The sequence below is a fragment of the Aegilops tauschii genome, chromosome 5 (assembly GCF_002575655.3).
Source record: "Aegilops tauschii subsp. strangulata cultivar AL8/78 chromosome 5, Aet v6.0, whole genome shotgun sequence".
NCBI lineage: Eukaryota > Viridiplantae > Streptophyta > Magnoliopsida > Poales > Poaceae > Aegilops > Aegilops tauschii.
The window spans coordinates 23,094,840-23,115,231 of NC_053039.3; positions in this window are offsets into that span (position 1 = coordinate 23,094,840).

A 20,392-nucleotide genomic window follows, 5' to 3' on the forward strand; every position below is an offset into this window, starting at 1 on the left:
AAGGTAGTATTTATTAGCGGTCGGAATCTAGATCGACGGGAACAGTACACATGCCGGTCGTCGGAATTTACGAGTACTGTAGTGTGAATTACACACGATTCCCGCAGCAAATTCTGTTTGTGAACATAATAGCTGACGGTTCCCAATGCAGAACCGTGTCTAATTAATAGAGCCTGCCACTCACCTTCCAAACCTCGAGGGGCGAAATAGAGTGCCAATCGTGTGGGGCCGGTTGTCTTGCCAGATTTTACATTTTCTTTTTTGAACACCAGATATTTACATCGTCTGGTGATTTTTTTACTCGCACACAAGTACACAAATATGATTTTTCAAAACGTTATGGTTAGTCGTTGCATGTAGATGTAGTTCAAATTTCAATTATGGTCATTAAATGGCTAGAAAAGCAATTAAATGTATTCAAAAGGTCAAATGACCCCTGAAATTTTCCAAATTTTCACATCATAGTTGTATTAGTGCACGTTACATGTAGAAAAAAAATTGAAGGCCATAAAAGGAAGCTATCTAACGTTCGTCATCAAACATGCATTGTTTCGTTCTCGGAACTATGAGCCTTCTAGCGAGTTGCTCCGGTTTGTGAGGGGTGTGTGTCCAAACTTTCGTCAAACAGGCCAATTTTTTACCACATCATCTTGGTGGCATGATTTTACATCAAGCAAGGTTTCGTGTTTTTCTGATCATTTTTTAATGTTTTGGAATTAAAATGCCGTGACACTTCATGTTGTGACCATGCCGTGGGACCAATATGTTTGAAAATTCCTTCTAATTTACTGCGCATGGAATTAACTCGCACACAAGTACACAAATATGATTTTTCAAACCATTATGTTTAGCCGTTGCATGTACATCTAGTTCAAATTTGAATTACGGTCATTAAATGGCTAGGAAATCACTTAAATGTCTTAAAAATGTTAAATCTTCCAAATTTTCACATTACAGTTTGTATCAGTGCACATTATACGTAGAAAAATTTTAAAGGCCGTAAGATGAAGGTATCTGTCGTTCGTCATCAAACATGCATTGTTCCCTTCTCGGAACCACGAGCCTTCTAGTGAGTTGCTCCGGTTTGTGAGGGGTGTGTGTCTAAACTTCCGTCAAACATGCCAATTTTTGTACCACATCATCTTGGTGGCATGATATTACATCAAGCAAGGTTTCATGTTTTCCTGATCATTTTTTAATTTTTTGGAATTAAAATGCCATGGCAGTCCATGCATGTGTCCATGCCGTGAGACCAATATGCTTGAAAATTCCTTCTAATTTACCGCATATGGAATTAACTCGCATACAAGTACACAAATATGATTTTCAAACCGTTATGGTTATCCGTTGCATGTACATCTAGTTCAAATTTGAATTACGGTCATTAAATGGCTAGGAAATCACTTAAATGTCTTTAAAAGGTCAAATGAGCCTTGAAATTTTCCAAATTTTCACATGACAGTTTGTATCAGTGCACATTACACGTACAAAAATTTTGAAGGCCGTAAGAGGAAGCTATCTGCAGTTCGTCATCAAACATGCATTGTTCCCGTCTCGGAACCACGAGCCTTCTAGTGAGTTGCTCCGTTTTGTGAGGGTGTGTGTCTAAACTTTCGTCAAATAGGCCAATTTTTGTACCACATCATCTTGGTGGCATGATGTCGGTGTCAAAACTGGCGGATCTCGGGTAGGGGGTCCCGAACTGTGCGTCTAAGGCTAATGGTAACAGGAGGCAGGGGACACGATGTTTACCCAGGTTCGGGCCCTCTCATTGGAGGTAATACCCTATTTCCTGCTTGATTGATCTTGATGATATGAGTATTACAAGAGTTGATCTACCACGAGATCGTAGAGGCTAAACCCTAGAAGCTAGCCTATGGTATGATTGTTGATGATGATGTTCTTGGTCCTACGAACTAAACCCTCCGGTTTATATAGACACCAGAGGGGGCTAGGGTTACACGGAGTCGGTTACAGAGAAGGAAATCTACATATCCGAATATCCAAGCTTGCCTTCCACGCAAAGGAGAGTCCCATCCGGACACGGGACGAAGTCTTCAATCTTGTATCTTCGCAGTCCAACAGTCCGGCCAGAGTATATAGTTCGGCTGTCCGGATACCCCCTTATCCAGGACTCCCTCAGTAGCCCCTGAACCAGGCTTCAATGATGATGAGTCCGGCGCGCAGATTGTCTTCGGCATTGCAAGGCGGGTTCCTTCTCCGAATACTCCATAGAAGATTGTGAACATGAGGATCGTGTCCAGCTTTGCAAAACAAATTCCACATAACACTGTAGAGAGAATATATTTCACAAATCTAATCTGCTGACAACTTTTCATAGCGTGACATCACGTCGCGGCCGGTCATTATTCGAACCGTTTTCTCCCTGCCTGCCATAACATGTATTGCGAGGCGGTTTTATTGGCACGTCTTGTCGAAGCAGAGACCGTGTCCCCCTTATCGCGGGATTCTCATCAATACGGGTGCGGGTAACCCAACCGTGTTTGTTTAATATGACTCCTCGATTTTAGGCAAGTCCTAAACGGTCGCGCAGGGGACGCTTGATATTCGTCCACTTTATAAAGGGGCCAAGGCCTATCCTTTCTTCCCACGCTCGATCCTTCCCCTCCCGTACCTCGAGTTCCAACACCCAAGGCTTAAGCTCAAGCACTTCGGACTTTTCGACTATGTCCGGATCCAACCTTCAAGGCCGGTGGATGGCCTCCTCTGTTACAGAGGAGGACATCAAGAAGCTTAGGGAGGCCAGGTATCTCACCGCCGAAATCCCGCACAGGCTGCCTGCTCAAGGGCAGGTCATTCCCACTCCCGAACCCAACGAGAGTGTCGTATTTGTTTCCTACTTCCTTTGAGGGCTTGGCTTTAGTCTAGATCCCTTCGTAAGAGGGCTCATGTTTTATTACAGGCTAGATTTCCATGATCTTGCTCCGGATTCCATCCTTCACATCTCGTCGTTTATCGTCGTGTGTGAGGCCTTCCTCCGCATTACCACACACTTCGGCTTATGGCTCAAGACCTTCAATGTGAAGCTGAAGATGATCGAAGGGCGACACGCAGAGTGCGGAGGCGCTACAATAAGCAAAGGTGCTGACGCCCCATGGCCGAAAGGTTCCTTCCCGGAGGTGTCCGAGTTATGGCAGCGGGAGTGGTCCTACCTCACCGCCCCCCGGGGTACAAAGTGGGGGGCCGCCCCAGCCTTTTGCCTGGGCCCTCCGCCTCAACTGGCTTCATGGGTCCACAAAGGGCTGGACTGGGGGCCAATTAATGACGTGCTGACATTGCAAACCCGCATCTGAGATCTCCTCAGGAGGGACGTCAGTCTCGTCTAGGTAATGCAAGTAATGCTGGTTCGACGGGTCCCGCCGTGCAAATGTCGCCCTCTCCGTATGTGGGAGTTCAACCCGGAAGGACCGCGAACTATTCAACACTTCTTTGGCATGACGCTCGAAGGGATGTATCAACTATTCTTCGGACCACGAATAAAGTGTCCGAACACCACCAAGGATGCGGGTCTGAACTGCAACCGTCCAGATACCCAAGTAAGTAACTCTGCAACCGAACACACCGTTATTGTATTTACTATAACATCATTCTGACAAATCACCCTCGGCCAGGAGTGGATTAGGAAGGCGGAGAGGATCAGGTGTTCGGCCCCTCTTCCTGAAGGCTCGCCGAATCCTGTTCTAGCCAGGATGCTGGAGCGCGCACCATACCAAGTGTCCTCAGGAAAGATGAAGGGAGGCGCAGAGAAGCCGAGAGCGGGCCTCATGCGTTACGCACCCAAACCGGGGGAATTGGTACCTCCGCAAAGGAGGGTGATCGAAGAGGTGAACCAAAAATCGCCTCTCCCCATGGGAAGAAAAGGGGTGCCCCTGAAGATTTGGAAACGGAGGCTTCCAAACGAGGGAAGAAACCTTCACCAGGGGGCCCCGGCCTGGAGGGCATCCTTGCCGCACAGCGCCCGCAAGGGGGCCAGCCATCAACCGAGCCGTAAGTGAAGAAAGGCACTTTGACAAATACATCTTTTTTCCTCTTTGAGAATAACGACCAGGACACATGTTTTGCAGTCCGGCTCCTAGCCCTTCTCAACAAAGTTCGTCTTCGGGGGATCTTCTTCCAGAGATGATGGAGAGCGAGACGCCTTCTCCTGCTTCCCCGCATCACGAGATAGACAACCCTGAGGTGTCGTCGCGGAGGATTTCTCCTGATCCGCAAAGGCCAGAAGGTAACTCTTCGGTCGCCCGAAGCCCGGAGTATCCGGCTCCCAAGGAGAGCAGCCGAAAGAGCCCTGGATTGTCCGGTGCACAACCGGACACATTGATGGGTCTTTTGGAGCGAGCGGCTTTCTCAGAGGCGCATCGTACCTTAATGGGTGCGGTGATTGAGAGGATTTCATCCGCTAAGAGCGGGTTGAATGAAGCTTTTACAAGCCTGCTAAAAGGCTTTGAGGTACGCAAAGGAATATATTCTTTTTGACTGTACCGCACACGATAGGTGTGCTCTGTATAGATAGTAGCCCCTGAGACTCTGGTTGCCGACTAGCGGCGAGCAGAGGATCATAGTCCCAGGTATTTACCGCGTTGCTTTTATGTGCATGCGGCTGAGGGTCCGGCGGCTGACCGGACTGCTAATATTGCTGAACTGAAGCGGCAGCTTGACGTGGCGGACGCCGACATCGTGCTTGTGAACAAGCGGCTTGACGAGGCACAGGGTATGTATTTTTGATGGTCAACAAATATTAAGAGGAGCGTTATGCTAGTATCTATAATATGCTTTGATTGCAGATGGAGCTGCTGCCGTGGAGACCCTGCGGGCGGAACTTGCCCGAGCCAAAGAGCAAGCCTGAAGAAGTGATGCGGCTGCCCGGAAGGCGGCCGAAGAGTTGAAAGCCGAACAGGCTGCTCGTCGCCAGAGCGCAGAGAAAATAGCTAACATGGCTCTGGAGCTGCAAAATGCCACCAGCCGCTATGAGCTCCTCGAAAGGGAGAATCAGACGAAAGCGGCTGACTTGAAGGAGGCCTTAGGAGCAGCCAAGGAAGCGCGCTCTGGAATCAGAGCGGCACGGGAGGAGCTTCGCCAAGCCGGAGATATCACGGCTGGGAAGCCCTTCCTCTTACGGACAAAGTTCGGCGATCCGAAGTACGCCCCTTTGGATAAATTATGGAGTGCTGCAGACGCGTACCTGGACTTAGCAAAGAGTGCTGCTGATGCGATTGGGTATTTCAAAGATCAAGAGGATCATGAGGTGGAAAAGTTATTCTAGTCGTAGTTTAGTGCTCCAAAGCGTCCGCTGATGCTAAATGAACAAATGGCCAAGTGGGCCGAGCTCCATAGGTTGTCCGGGCTTGCCATGAGGTCTGTCGTGGATCATCTTTGGCCGAAGGAACCAAGTCCGGAAAGTTATTTTGGTTCAGTGCAACGATTTGTTCGCGCTGTGCCGCATATCGACGCTATAAAGAGGTTGGCGTGCATAGAGGGTGCGCGGATGGCTCTTGCCCGTGTTAAAACATACTGGGAAGACATGGAGGCCACCGTCATTGCAACAGGGGTCCGACCGGAGGCCAGGACTCGCCCGAGCACTATTTTGAAGAAGTCCTAGAAGGTGCCCGCTTAATAGAGGCTCAATGCTCAAAAGGTACCATGCTGTAATTACATGTATCTTGATTGTAAAAAACAATGCTATTTTGATTATAAAGGCTATTTTTATACTTTTGCCTGTAAAGTATTAAGTGCCTCCTGTGCGGCCGTTTATGTATGTATGTATATAACCTGAAAGATTGCAGTCGTCGGCTTCAGCCCCCACACATATAATGCGGGGGTGTTCGGTAAAGCGCATAATCACACTTAATCCAAAGTCTTGGTCCGTTTGAGGAGGTGATAGCGCGGCAAACAAGGCAATCGGACTATATTGCTTTAACACTTTCACTTAGCCCTAGGAGTTTGACGGTGGGGCTACTATATAGCCCCTGGTACTTCCGCGTTCATCCGAATATGGTGCGTGTGTGTACATGATCGGGAAACGGTCCTTCATTAATACGGAGGAATCCTGAAGATTCCAATGAGTCATTGAGTGGTTGACCAGTCTCTCGCTTTATCATGACAGTCAGTTTTCGGCTTTCTCTACTGAGGTGCTCGCCCAGATGAACCGGGGCACAATCGCAGTAGTTCTCCCGGTGGCACCTTAGCCGATAGAGCGGAACGTAAGGTATCAAAACACGGGAGCCGGGCAAACCCAACATTTGACCAAAGACATGATTCGGAGCTGATGCATATAAGGCCAAACTTGCGACGCCGAACACTCCCTAAGGTATTCGGACTTTATAACATATTCTGGGCTGAGTAACGCCCTCGATAATGAGCCCTAAATTTCCAGGTACATGCATTAATCTTTGCGTGACAAAATGCCAATAACGCCGTTGTCCCCCTCGGTTGTGTAAAGTATCCGGAGGGTGCGAATCAACAAGAGACGTTAAAAAAGGTTTACATAGGGTGTTAATCTAAAAAGAAAGCTTTGACCGGGGCCCTGCTGCACGTCTGCGCCTTTGTCTCCACTGTGCCGTATCCTGGAAGAGTGTAGCACGATGATCGTCAGCAAAAAAGAGCAAACCCAGGTGAGAGAATCTGGTAATCGTGCAAAAAATTGGTTATTCTTAATGAACCATAAAGATGCAGCCTATTAATTTACTAATAGGATCTAGCCGGATTGTGAGCCTTTATACGTGCGGGTAGCCCCTAGCAGCACATGTGGGGGCGTGTCCGCCAACCAAGCTCAGGTTTATCTAGGCTGCTACAACTAGTGGTGCGCCGGACACGTCTAGCCGCGTCCGTGGTCTTGACGACCGATCATTTATTCAGGTTGGGGAGTTGGTCTGGCTGTTAGAGCCGTCGCATATTCTTCCGCACGCCGAGAACGCTCTATATTTCCGCTAATTGAGATGACGCCACGTGGACCGGGCATCTTGAGCTTAAGATAAGCATAAGCGGAACTGCATTAAAACGGGTGAAAGCCGTTCTTCCAAGTAGTGCATGATAGCCGCTTCAGAATGGAGCGATGTCGAAGATTAGTTCTTCGCTTCGGAAGTTGTCGGGAGAACCGAATACAACCCCTAATGTTAGAGAGCCCATAGAGCGAGCCTCTGCGCCTGGTATTACTCCTTTGAAGGTAGTACTGCTTTGGCTAATTCTTGATGGGTCTATCCCCATTTTGCGGACAGTGTCCTGATATATCAGGTTAAGACTACTGCCGCCGTCCATGAGGACTCGGGTGAGATGGTATCGATTAATTATTGGGTCGAGCACCAAGGCAGCCGCACCTCCATGCCGGATGCTAGTCATATGATCCCTGCGATCGAAAGAGATCGGGAAGGCCGACCATGGGTTAAATTTGGGGGCGACAGGCTCTACAGCGTAAATCATGCTCACTGTTTTGACCTCTGGTGGAAATTTCTTCTGCCCCCCGGTGTTCGGCTGGCGAGGCTCATCCTCGTCTTCACTTGGCGTCTCCTTCCCCTTGTGTTCGGCGTTTAGTTTGCCGGCCTGCTTGAAGACCCAGCATTCTCTGTTGGTATGATTCGCAGGTCTTTCGGGGGTGCCATGAATCTGACATAATTTGTCTAGAATCCTGTTTAGGCTGGACGGTCCATCTCTACTGCCTTTGAATGGCTTCTTCCGTTGACCGGGTCAAGAGCCCCTGAATCCGGCGTTGACTGCCGTATTGTCTGGGCTGTCCTCATTGTTTCGACGCTTATTTCTATTACGCCGTGGCTTTTCGTTGCCATCCCTGACTTCGGATGTGCCTGGGTCGTTGGTACCACTGCGGGCCAACCAACTGTCCTCGCCCGCGCAAAAGCGGGTCATATGGCTTGTGAGGGCAGCCATTGTCCTCGGCTTTTCCTGGCCGAGGTGTCTGGCAAGCCATTCGTCTCGGACGCTATGCCATAAAGTCGCTAAGGCTTCGGCATACGGACAATCGACGATTTGATTCTTCTTAGTAAGAAATCTGTTCCAAAGCTTTTGGGCTGACTCTCCGGGTTGTTGAATTATGTGACTTAGATCGTCTGCATCGGAGGTCGGACATAGGTCCCTTGGAAATTAGCCCTGAAAGCATCCTCAAGTTCCTCTCAACTTCCAATTGAGTTTTCGGGAAGGCTTTTCAACCAATGCCGAGCTGGTCCTTTCAACTTGAGGGGCAGGTATTTAATGGCGTGGAGATCATCTCCGCGATCCATGTGGGTGTGAAGGATAAAGTCATCAATCCAGACCCCAGGGTCTATCGTTCCGTCGTATGCTTCTATGTTTACGGGTTTGAATCCCTCTGGAAATTCATGGTCCAGCACCTCATCGGTGAAGCACAGGGGGTGTGTGGCACCCCTGTATTTGGATGCTTTCGACGGTTGTGGTGTTCGGTTTTGATTCCGAGCTGTTATTCGATCAGTATGATCGTTTGTGCGGCCCTGATCCTGTGTTGGAGCCTGCCTCTTAGATCCATAGATGGACCTGGCCATACCGGCTTTTTTGTCCAGATGCTCACGTAAATCGTGTGCTGACTTGTGTAGGGCATTATTAGCTGCTTTATCTCGTCCATGGGGTGGTTGGTCCGACCTGTCGGCCGTATTATTCTTCGGCGGATGGGCTTTATAACTTCATCGCCGAATTCAGGCAGAAGCTTGCGCTTTGGGTAGCTCTTGGTGTGGCGATCACCGCAGTATTTTTCTTCAGTGTCGAGCACTTTGCTCCGTCTGCGGTTGAGCATATCCTGTGCGGCATTGAGCCTTTGCTTCTGCTTATTCAAGCTCCTTGCGGTGGCGATAAGCACTTCACGAAGGTCTTCTTGTTCCAATTGCTTTTCCGGGATGATGAATGCATCATCGTCCGGACTGTTCTCGTCTCCGGAGACAGTTTTATGAGTTTGATCTTCGCCGTCACTATGATCGGACAGCGGCCCCGGATTATGTTCGGCGTCCCCCAGCTCATCCTGTTCCATCGCTGGGTCCATGGGGTCGTCTGGGGTATTATTTTTTCTTCCGCTATTATCGCTGTTTTTGCTGTGGCGGGATTTGGAGCGGTGTCGACGCCGTCGCTTTGGTTGCTTATCAAGGGGATTATCCTCCGTTGCATCCTTTCGTTCCTCGCCGTCGCTTTCTCTGGGTGTATCCACCATGTATATATCATATGATGAGGTGGCTGTCCAGTGCCCTGTGTGCGGTGGTTCCTATTCTTCTCCGGCATCGGCGTCCATACCGTCAATGTCTTCCGAGTCGAAGTCAAGCATGTCGGTTATGTCATCGACAGTGGCTATTAAGTGGGTGGTGGGTGGGAGACTAATTTCTTCGTCGTCCGCTTCCCACTCGAGCCGGACATAGTTCAGCCGAGAGTCTCCTGACAGGGAGAGCGATCTCAATGAATTTAGCACGTCGCCGAAGGGCGAGTGCTGAAAAATGTCCGCGGAGGTAAACTCCATGATCGGTGCCCAATCAGATTCTATAGGCACGGATGCACGCGGTTCGCAGCCTATGGCCGGAAACAAGACCGAGGATCCGATGACACGGGTCTCATTGGAGGCGAGGCCTGTGTTCAGCTCTATCACCGCTGAGTGTATGGCCTTCGTGGCGGGGTCCATCCACCTGTCCTCGGATGGCACAATCTACTCCAGATTAAGAGCCGGGGCAGCTGCAGGCGCGATCTCACGAACACTGTCTGATGGCAGATCTAAGTCATGCGCATCGTGACTGTTCGGCGCACCTGCCATGGGCTCGAATCCGTCGAGGATCAAGTCTCCGCGGATGTCGGCCGTATAGTTCAAGCTTCCAAACCTGATCTGATGACCAGGGGTGTAGCTATTGATCTGCTCCAGATGGCCAAGCGAGTTGGCCCGCAGTGCGAAGCCGCCGAATACGAAGATCTGTCCGGGGAGGAAAACCTCACCCTGGATCGCATCATTATAGATGATTGAAGGAGCCATCAAGCCTTATCGCGACTACACAGTGGAACTCTCAATGAAAGCGCCAATGTCGGTGTCAAAACCGGCGGATCTCAGGTAGGGGGTCCCGAACTGTGCGTCTAAGGCTAATGGTAACAGGAGGCAGGGGACACGATGTTTACCCAGGTTTGGGCCCTCTCGATGGAGGTAATACCCTACTTCCTTCTTGATTGATCTTGATGATATGAGTATTACAAGAGTTGATCTACCACGAGATCGTAGAGGCTAAACCCTAGAAGCTAGCCTATGGTATGATTGTTGATGATGATGTTCTTGGTCCTACGGACTAAACTCTCCGGTTTATATAGACACCGGAAAGGGCTAGGGTTACACGGAGTCGGTTACAGAGAAGGAAATCTACATATCCTAATATCCAAGCTTGCCTTCCTCGCAAAGATGAGTCCCATCCGGACACGGGACGAAGTCTTCAATCTTGTATCTTCACAGTCCAACAGTCCGGCCAAAGTATATAGTCCGGCTATCCGGATACCCCCTTATCCAGGACTCCCTCACATGACATTACATCAAACAAGGTTTCATGTTTTCCTGATCATTGTTTAAATTTTTTGAAATTAAAATGCCATGGCAGTCCATGCATGTGTCCATGCCGTGAGACCAATATGTTTGAAAATTCCTTCTAATTTACCGCACATGGAATTAACTCACACACAAGTACACAAATATGATTTTTCAAACCATTATGGTTAGCCGTTGCATGTACATCTAGTTCAAATTTGAATTACGGTCATTAAATGGCTACGAAATCACTTAAATGTCTTCAAAAGGTCAAATGAGACCCCTGAAATTTTCCAAATTTTCACATGCCAGTTAGTATCAGTGCACATTACACGTAGAAATTTTTTGAAGGTCATTAGAGGAAGCTCTCTACCGTTCGTCATCAAACATGCATTCTTCCCTCTCGAAACCACGAGCCTTCTAGTGAGTTGCTCCGTTTTGTGAGGGGTGTGTGTCCAAACTTTCATCAAACAGGCGAATTTTTCTACCACATCATCTTGGTGGTATGACATTACATAGCAAGGTTTCACGTTTTTATTTTTTTGGATATTAAGTGCCATTGCACTCCATTCTTAATTGTGTCATAGCAGTTAGACAAATATGTTTGAAAATTCCGTCCAATTTACTGCACGTGGAATTAAATCGCACAGAAGTACATAAAATATGACTTCTGAAACCGTTTTGGTTAGCTGTTGCATGTACATGTAGTTCAAATTTCAATTACGGTCATTAAATGGCTAGAAAATCACTTAAATGTCTTAAAAGGTTAAATGACCCCTGAAATTTTCCAAAATTTGACATGACAATTGTATTAGTACTAAAAAAATTCTTGTACATTTAAAACACCATTCGTTGCCACTTTACTCCAAATTCGTCTTCCTCGGCTAATAAACAATATCTACAACATCACACACTGTTGTTTTGTAGGAATCGTTTGCGATGAAAAATTCTGGGTCTATTTAAGTCTTCCCCCTTAAGCTTCTCCGGCTCTTCTGCTCCAGTGCCAGCAACCCCCGAATCCCCAAATCCCGATCCCCAATCCTGCACCCCCTTCTTGCAAGGATGACGCTGTGGAAACGCTTCGTGAAGGCCTATACGATGGCCGCGTCCTCCCCGAGCGCAGCTGCCTACGCCGAGAGCGCGGCTGCCTACGCCGAGAGTGCCGCAGCATCCGCATTGAGCGCAGCCGCTTCCACCGAGAGGGCATCTGCGGCAGCCGACAAGGTAGCTGCAGCAGCAGAGACGGCTGCAGCTGCTGCTGCGACGACGGCTGCAAACGCCGAGAGCGCTCGAGCTGCCGATGTCGCCCTGGCCCAAGTCGAGGCATTCCATGCCAAGATATTCTAGGCCACCTCAGAATCAAGCATGCAGGACACGTCTGAAAAGGCAGCGGTGGCCATGGAGCACCTGCTTCCTCATGAGGTCGTCGAGTGGGAGCTGGAGATGCAGGAGGCGGTGGAGATCGAGGAGCGCCGGGAGGAGGAGTTGCGGGTGGCCCAGGTCAAGGTAGAGAAGAGTCTGTCCGTCGGGGAATCGACGGTGGTGTACCAACGCGAGCTCTGGCGCAACCACTACTATGAGTACTACAACCTTGAGGGCGGCATCGAGGACGAGGACGAGGACGAGGATGAGGATGTGGTTCACTTCAGCAGGGGGGACGCAGAGTCCACCAACGGCGGCATGTCGCCAGGACAAGTCATCGACGTCTCATCTCACACAAGTGATGCATAGGCCGGCGCGGCGGCGGATTTGTTAAAATTATTCGTACTTAGGCTTTGTTTTTAATGCTGGTCTTTTGTTATAGCAATGTTTAGGTGAACTGTCCCTGTTTAATTACTAAAATTGCTCAATTCAGTAAGTCGCCTGTGTGCTGTACGCTCTTTCGTGTGCCCAAATTAGCAAGCGATGTTAAATTATGCAATGACGTATGCGGGGAAATTTCCATTTCAATTATCAAACTCATCCCATGCGCGTTAAGCAGAAGAATCGTTTGCGAAGCACACTATCATTCAAAGTGAATGGTGTCCGACGGCACCGCGCGCAAAGTTTCCCTCCACTTTCAAATTTTTTGGCCTACCGCTGAAATATCTACCCTCCCCTTTTCTCCCTGACCACAAGTCACATTTCCCCTGTTCCCCCCTTCCTTCCTTCCTAAGCTATAGCCGCTTCCTCGTTGGCTTCCTCGCTCTCGCCGTCTCGCATCCTACCGCCGGGGTCGCCATCGTATTCTTCAAAGACCTATCCAGTGGTTCCTCCTCCTCCTCCGACTCCTTCACCACCCAGGTATGCCTCTCTTCTCTCTCTCAAGCTATGACTTTGAATGAATGATTTTTACCCGGTGATCGATTTGAGTCATTTCTTCCTCTTGTAGTTCCCTAGGACCATCAGTTGCAACGAATGGAGCGGGGTGGCTGAAGATCTGTCTGCTCGTTGTCACCATCAATCTCCTTGCGTGAAGCTAGTTGCGTTTGAATCTGTGGACAGTGGGAGGAAGTTTCTGGCATGTGTAGAGAAGGTTAGACCCTCTTTCATTGTTACAAATCATTTTAGATGTGATTTAGACAATGTCACAGTCCCAACCATTCATACGACACCTTCAACCAAATGCATCCTAAGACAGTCTCACCGTTTGTACCTAGTATCTAAAAATGTTGCCATCTCATCGGCAGTGCCATTAGAAAATTATTTGGCACCGCTTCAGCAGTTTATGGAGCCAACTTGTCCACACATCCGAGCAGCCAAGCAGTAAAATACTAAATCTTTATGGCATGAAGGAACTGGGCGTCAGAGCAACTAGGTGCTCCGGAGTTTGGGTCCCTGATTTTTTCTGCTGCATCGGCTCGCCATCGATGTCTTTACACCGGTTTTGGCATACATAGTGGATGCCTCAGTGCTATTAGTTCTATGTTACTAAATTTGTGCATGTACACACCTGTTAGTATCAATTTTCTATCATCCAAACACTTTCGCTATGCTGTTGCAGTTATATTTACCTTCCTCTTAAAATGTTCAATTTGTTATTTATAGTACATGAGTAAGAACTTGTAGCGTTGTTGTAGTTAATTATAGCTTCTGATGTTTCGGAATTTGGTTGTTGTGTCAGTAGCAATTAATTCATTTGCACATTGATCTTTTTGACAAGATATGTCATAATTAGCCTGTTCCTTCCGTTTTTCAAAATAAGTATTGGTGATTTTTTATGTTGCTATAAACCCATTTTCCCTATAATTGTTACTGATCCAGTTTTAAATATTATATGATGAACGGAAGTGTTCTTACTTGGAGTGGGTTGATCAAGAGTGGCCACAGTCTTTGAGGATGTGCCTCAGAAAGCTTTGGTGCATGTATCAGGAAGAGAACAGAGGTAGGCTTAGAGATAGTGTTGTCAACGCAGAAGAATATTTGAAGATGCGGGATAAAAAGAGGAAGGTGGAGAATCAGCTCAGATTTTTTAAATCAAACTTTGCTAAGATGGTGTTGGCGAAGGAGGAGGCACTTTACCAGTTGGCTAGTGCAAACAAGTTCTTATTGAACTGAAAGCAGAGGTGGATAAGGCCATCCTGGATGATCTCGATTAGGGAAATGAATATATTGTTCTAATATTGTTCTTATGAAGTTGAACTATCTATATATTGTACTGTGTTGTTTTCCGGTAGCTATCGTACTGTGATGTTAAAATATATCTATGTACTTGATATGAAATTGGCAAACAGTTGTTCGATATGAAATGTGAATTTCCGTAATACTAGAATTATTAATTGTAAACTAATAAATCTGCGGAATGGGTCATGGAACTTTGCAAACGGTTCTAGAAGTAAAAGCGCTTGTGATGGATAGCGCAATGCCACAGAGTTTTCTTCATCAAATAGTGTGTGATGTAGTTGATAAAAGCAAACGGTTAACCAAGGCAGAGCGTGTGTGATAGTTACACGTATCACACACGATCCTATACATAAACCTGTGTGGGATGTACATACGAACGAAAACGTTTTCCTTGGATTGAGCGCGTGGGATGTACATAAGAACAGAAACGTATTCCTTGGATTGACTATGTGTGATATACATACCTACGGAAATGTTTTTCTAGGATTCACCGTGTGGGATGTACGTGCCTATGGAAATGATTGGGTTTCGATGCCTCACTCGATTGCACACGAGCTCATACCATGTCCCAGGAGGGCCTATCCCCGACGATTTCTGGGTCGTGTGGTGAGGACCCCCCCTATCGCGCAGACTCACTTGGTGACGGTTCCAAATGCCGTCACGGAAAGGGGTTACAAACCGTTTGTATAGCACCGACGTGTACCAGTGATAGATCGATCAGAAAGAATAGCTACAAACAATATTGCGAGATTGGAACTTTGGAGTGATTCTTCATCACACTTTGAGGGATGGTTATATGATCCAATTAGATTAGCATTGTTGAGAGATTGTGCTAGCGAAAGTACAAACCCTAGGCCTCATTTTCAAGCACTGCAATACCGTTTGTGCTCCGTTTTATCAATTGCTACCTTGTTGTTTTCTGTTGTTCCTATAACAAAAATCAATATCTACTATCATTATTACACTTTTATCACCATCTCTTCGCCGAACTAGTGCACCTATACAAATTACCATTGTATTTGGTGTGTTGGGGACACCAGAGACTTTTTATTATTTGGTTGCAGGGTTGTTTGAGAGAGACCATCTTCATCCTACACCTCCGACGGATTGATAAACCTTAGGTCATCCACTTGAAGGGAAATTCCTACTGTCCTATAGCACTAGCGCTTGGAGGCCCAACACGTGTCTACAAGAATAAAGTTGCGTAGTAGACATCAAGCTCTTTTTTGGTGTCGTTGTCGGGGAGGTGAGTGCTCGAAGGTATATCTTTAGATCTTGCAATTGAATCTTTTACTTTCTTGTTTTATCACTAGTTTGGTTTATAAAAGAAAACTACATGGAAAATGGAATTGAGGTTGCATCATATTATTGATCATCTTTATAATATGTATCTTGAAAATGATGGTTCGGAAAATTGTGCTCCATTGTTAGAAGAAGTCAACAAAATGTTTGGCACAAATTATTGCAATGCTGAGCATGATTGCATAGTTGTTAGTATGAATTCTTTGAATATCCATAGTACTAATGATGATTTCACTAGTGATGACAAAAATGTTTCTTATAAGCATGTCAATTTTTGTGGAGTGCATAGAATTTGCAACTACACACTGAAAAGGGTAGATATATTTTGCAAGGGGCATATGTATTTAGAAACTAAATGGTTGCAAGAGAGGCTAGATGGTTGTGCTTAAAAATTTAATTTTTTTCGCCATCCTTGTGAACTTTGCAATGACGTGGTCATTTAAATCTCCAATGCTATTTGTCTCATGATCAAATTGTGTCCAAAAATTGTGATAACTTGATTACCCTTGAGCATCATAAAGAGCTTAGTCTTATTTTGGGGTATGAAGAAATGAAATGTATAACTAACACTACTGGAATCAGCTTCTTTGCCGTCTGCCATGGCGGACGACAAAGGCATGGATGGCGGACAACAAAGTCCTATGCTGAAAATGTCCGTTTGAACGAGTGCCGGAAATGGTCTTCTTTGCCGTCTGATTCATAGAAGCGGACGACAAAGGGTTGTGCCGTCCGCCGTCGTAGCCAAGAAGACGGCAAAGATCTTTGACGGCAGTGGGGTGGGGTGAGAGCCGTTAGGGGTTAACGGCGTGTTCTTTGCCATCCGCCAGCAGACGGCAAAGAGGCCAAGCTCTTTGCCGTCTGCTGGCGAACGTCAAGGAGCTCAGCTCAGCCAGCACTGAGAAGCTGCCACGTGGCCAGCTATGCCGTCTGCCAGCGGACGGCAAAGAGCTTTGAATCTTTGCTGTCCGCTGGCAGACGGCATAGCTGGCCCTGTTTGCCAGTCCTATTTGGTCACTTTGCCGTCTGCTGGCAGAGGGCAAAGTGACCAAATAGGTAGCCAAGTGTTCACAACCTCTTTGCCGTCTGCTAGCAGTCGGCAAAGCTCTTTTCATGTCTGCTAGCAGACGATAAAGAGGCTATATATCCCCTGTTTTTATTTGAATCCATTTAATTTGGTAGGATTTCACACACAGATATACATACATACAACTCCAACATATCCAACAACATATAACAACATGTACAACAACATATTTCTTCAAATCCAACATATCCAACAACATAGTTCAACAAAGTCCAACATATCCATATATATACATACATATCCAGAAACAAGTTTCCAACAACATATCCATATAGACATATAATATACATATCGAAACAAGTTTTCGTAAACAACAAGGAAGCAACAGAAGAATAGGACACTCCATCAATGCAAGCTTCCTCATCTAAAGCAAATCTGCAAATTGGGAAAGATGAAAGTTAGAAGAACAACAACAAGAAGAAGACTAGCTAGAAGAAAAGGAAGAGGAGGAAAAGAATAAGAAGAAGTTCTTCTTCTTCTTTTCTTCCTATTCCTTCTTTTCTTCCTCTTCCTTGATTTTCTTCATCTTATTATGTCATTTGTGGACTAAATAGGCTAAGGTAGATAAAAATGCCATTTTTGGGCTAAGGTAGGTAAAAATGCTAAGTGTGTAGGTCAATTTAGAGCTAAGGTGGGTAAATAGGTCATTTTGGAGCTAACGTTGGTTAAATGGATCATTTTGGAGCTAACGTAGGTTAAATGGATCATATTGGAGCTAACCTAGGTAAATTTGGTCATTTTCGAGCTAACCTAGCTAATTATGCAATTTTTGACTTAACTAAGCTTATTGTGTCATTTTAGAGGACAACAAGCTAAGTATATGACATTATGAGGTTAGCAAGGTTATTATGCCAATTACAAATAAAAACAAGTAAGAGGAGGAAAAGAAGGAGAAGAAGAAGAACTTCTTTTTTTCACTTCTGCTTCTTCTTCTTCTTCTTCTTCTTCTTCTTCTTCTTCTTTTCTTCCTATTCCTTATTTCCTTCCTCTTCCTTGATTTTCTACATCTTATTATGTCATTTGTGGACTAAATAGGCTAAATTATGTCATAAATGGACTAAATAGGATAAATAAGAAGAAAAATACCGTTATCACGGAGGTGAAGGAACGGTCGGGGTTGCGCCAGTGGCAGACGTAGGTGAAGGACCGGTCGGGGTTCCGCCATTGCCAGATGCGAAAGGAATGGTCGATGCTTGTCGGGAGGCATGCTGCACCAAAGATCATTTCCAATAGTGTCTCGTTAGCATGAAGCAACTGAAATGTGAATACTAGTAACAAACGACCATTCAAATCAAACTCACCGTGGTCGCCGGAGCAATCTGGGGCATCGGTGGAGGGGTTGCACATGGTCTGCACATTTGGTTCTCACGAGTCAGTCATATTAGTTAGTAATGCGAACATTACGTGCATGATTTGGCTAATATGCACGAGAAACTTACCACGAGGAGCTCGTATAGGACCCGGTGAGACGCCTCGTTCCAGTTCCTCTCCTCCTCCAACAGCTTTTTAGCCGTCCTCTCCCCATCTCCCTCTCCCTCTCCGCCGCCTCCCTTTTTGCCTCCCCCAAAAGCGCCTGGGTGTTCAACCTCTCTTTCTCAACCAATGCCTGCAACACACGACTCCTTATTAGCATTGTAATCATCAACGGATACACACACAATGTAATGGAGGAAAGGTGAGAGAGTCTGTATAACTAACCGCCATGGCGAGCTCCACGGGCCGTGCACAAGGTGTTATCTTAGGAGCAGAGCTACTCTGGCACTTCTTGATCTGCGGGAGAGTCCTAGGACAACATATTAGTCCATCACCAATGGCTACGGAGCCATGGGACCTCCCGCCACCAGATATCATCACCAGCTCTGTGTCAAAAGGATCCTGGCTCGGGTTAAAGTCCTCCCCTTTTCTCGCCTTCCCCTGGTATCTGTACCTCACGAGCTTGTGGTGGGAGGAGATGTTGGTGAAGCTCTCTGGATGATCTAGGTCAGACACCGAGAATGCCTTGGCCTTCTTGTAAGGGGCACTATGGGCCATGCCAAAGAGGTCGAACAGATTTGGCACATGCTTCTTGTTGTGGTGCGCCTGAGACAGAGGAACAAAATATTAGTTAAGGGCTCAAGCTAGCATGAAGAATGATATTGCCATGTAAATAGGTCATTTTGGAGCTAAGTAAGGTAATTATGTCATTTTTGAGGAAAATAAGCTAAGTTTAGGTCATTTTGGAGCTATCCAAGGTAGTTATGCCATTTTTTATCTAACTAAAGCATATTTAGGCATTTTATAGAGCTATCTAAGGTTATTATGTCATTTTAGAGCTAACTATGTCATGAATGAACTAGCTAAGATTAGTTTAGGTTGTTATTGAGCTATCCAAGGTAGTTATGCCATTTTTAACTAACTAAAGCATATTTAGTTATTTTATAGAGCTATCTAAGGTTATTATGCCATTTTAGAGCTAATTATGTCATAAATGTACTATCCAAGGTAGTTATGCCATTTTTTAACTTGCATATTTAGTTATTTTATAGAGCTATCTAAGGTTATTATGTCATTTTAGAGATAATTATGTCATAAATGTACTATCCAAGGTAATTATGCCATTTTTTAACTAACTAAGCATATTAAGTCATTTTGGAAGGGAAAAATGCTAGCATGAAGAATGAAATTGCATGAATGATGTAGGAAACCACATACCCAGTGATCCCCGTACTCAAACAGGTTGGAGCTCCCTTGATGGTGTGGCACACCAACCATTTGGTCACGCTTATCCTTGGCCCTATGGTGTTCGACTAGCCATTGGGGAGAGCACCACATATCCACCAATGCCTCCCAACAGTCCATCTTATCCGCACACCATCTCGGGGGCACCTAAGTTAGTCAAGAGAAATTTCAGCGCTACGCCTGTGAATCAAATCAAGAAAACTAAGTTAAAGGCCTTAAGAATAGGTAATTACCTGCAAGTACTTTTCCTTGCTCAGAAACTTATCCGCACACCATCTTGGGGACATGGAGCCTTCAAAGCCATTATTTGTGAGATGGCATCCAGCTGACAAGGCTCAGTGTGTGATACGTCTCCAACGTATCTATAATTTTTGATTGTTCCATGCTATTATATTACCTGGTTTGGATGTTTATGGGCTTTACTTTACACATTTAGATCATTTTTGGGACTAACCTACTAACCGGAGGCCCAGCCCGTATTGCTGTTTTTCTACCTATTTGAGTATTTTGGAACGAACGTGATCCAGAGGACTTGGAGTGCACGTCAAGAGGCAATCGAGGATGCCACGAGGGTGGAGGGCACGCCCTTCCCTGGTGGACGTCCACCGACCTACTTCTTCCTCCTATATATACCCACGTACCCCAAAAACATCAGAGGCGACCACAAAAAACTATTTCCACCACCGTAACCTTCTGTATCCGCGAGATCCCATCTTGGAGCCTTCGCCGGTGCTCCGCAGGAGGGGGAATCGACCATGGAGGGCTTCTACATCAACACCATAGCCCCTCCGATGAGTTGTGAGTAGTTTACCACAGACCTTCGGGTCCATAGTTATTAGCTAGATGGCTTCTTCTCTCTCTTAGAATCTCAATACAAAGTTATCCTCAATCTTCTTGGAGATCTATTCGATGTAACTCTTTTTGCGGTGTGTTTGTCGAGATTCGATGAATTGTGGGTTTATGATCAAGTTTATCTATGAGAAATATGTGTCATTAAGTTATCTTTGCAAGTCTCTTCGAATTATCAGTTTGGTTTGGCCTACTAGATTGATCTTTCTTGCAATCGGGGAAGTTCTTAGCTTTGGGTTCAATCTTGCGGTGTCCTTTCCCAGTGATAGCAGGGGCAGCAAGGCACGTATTGTATTGTTGCCATCGAGGATAAAAAGATGGGA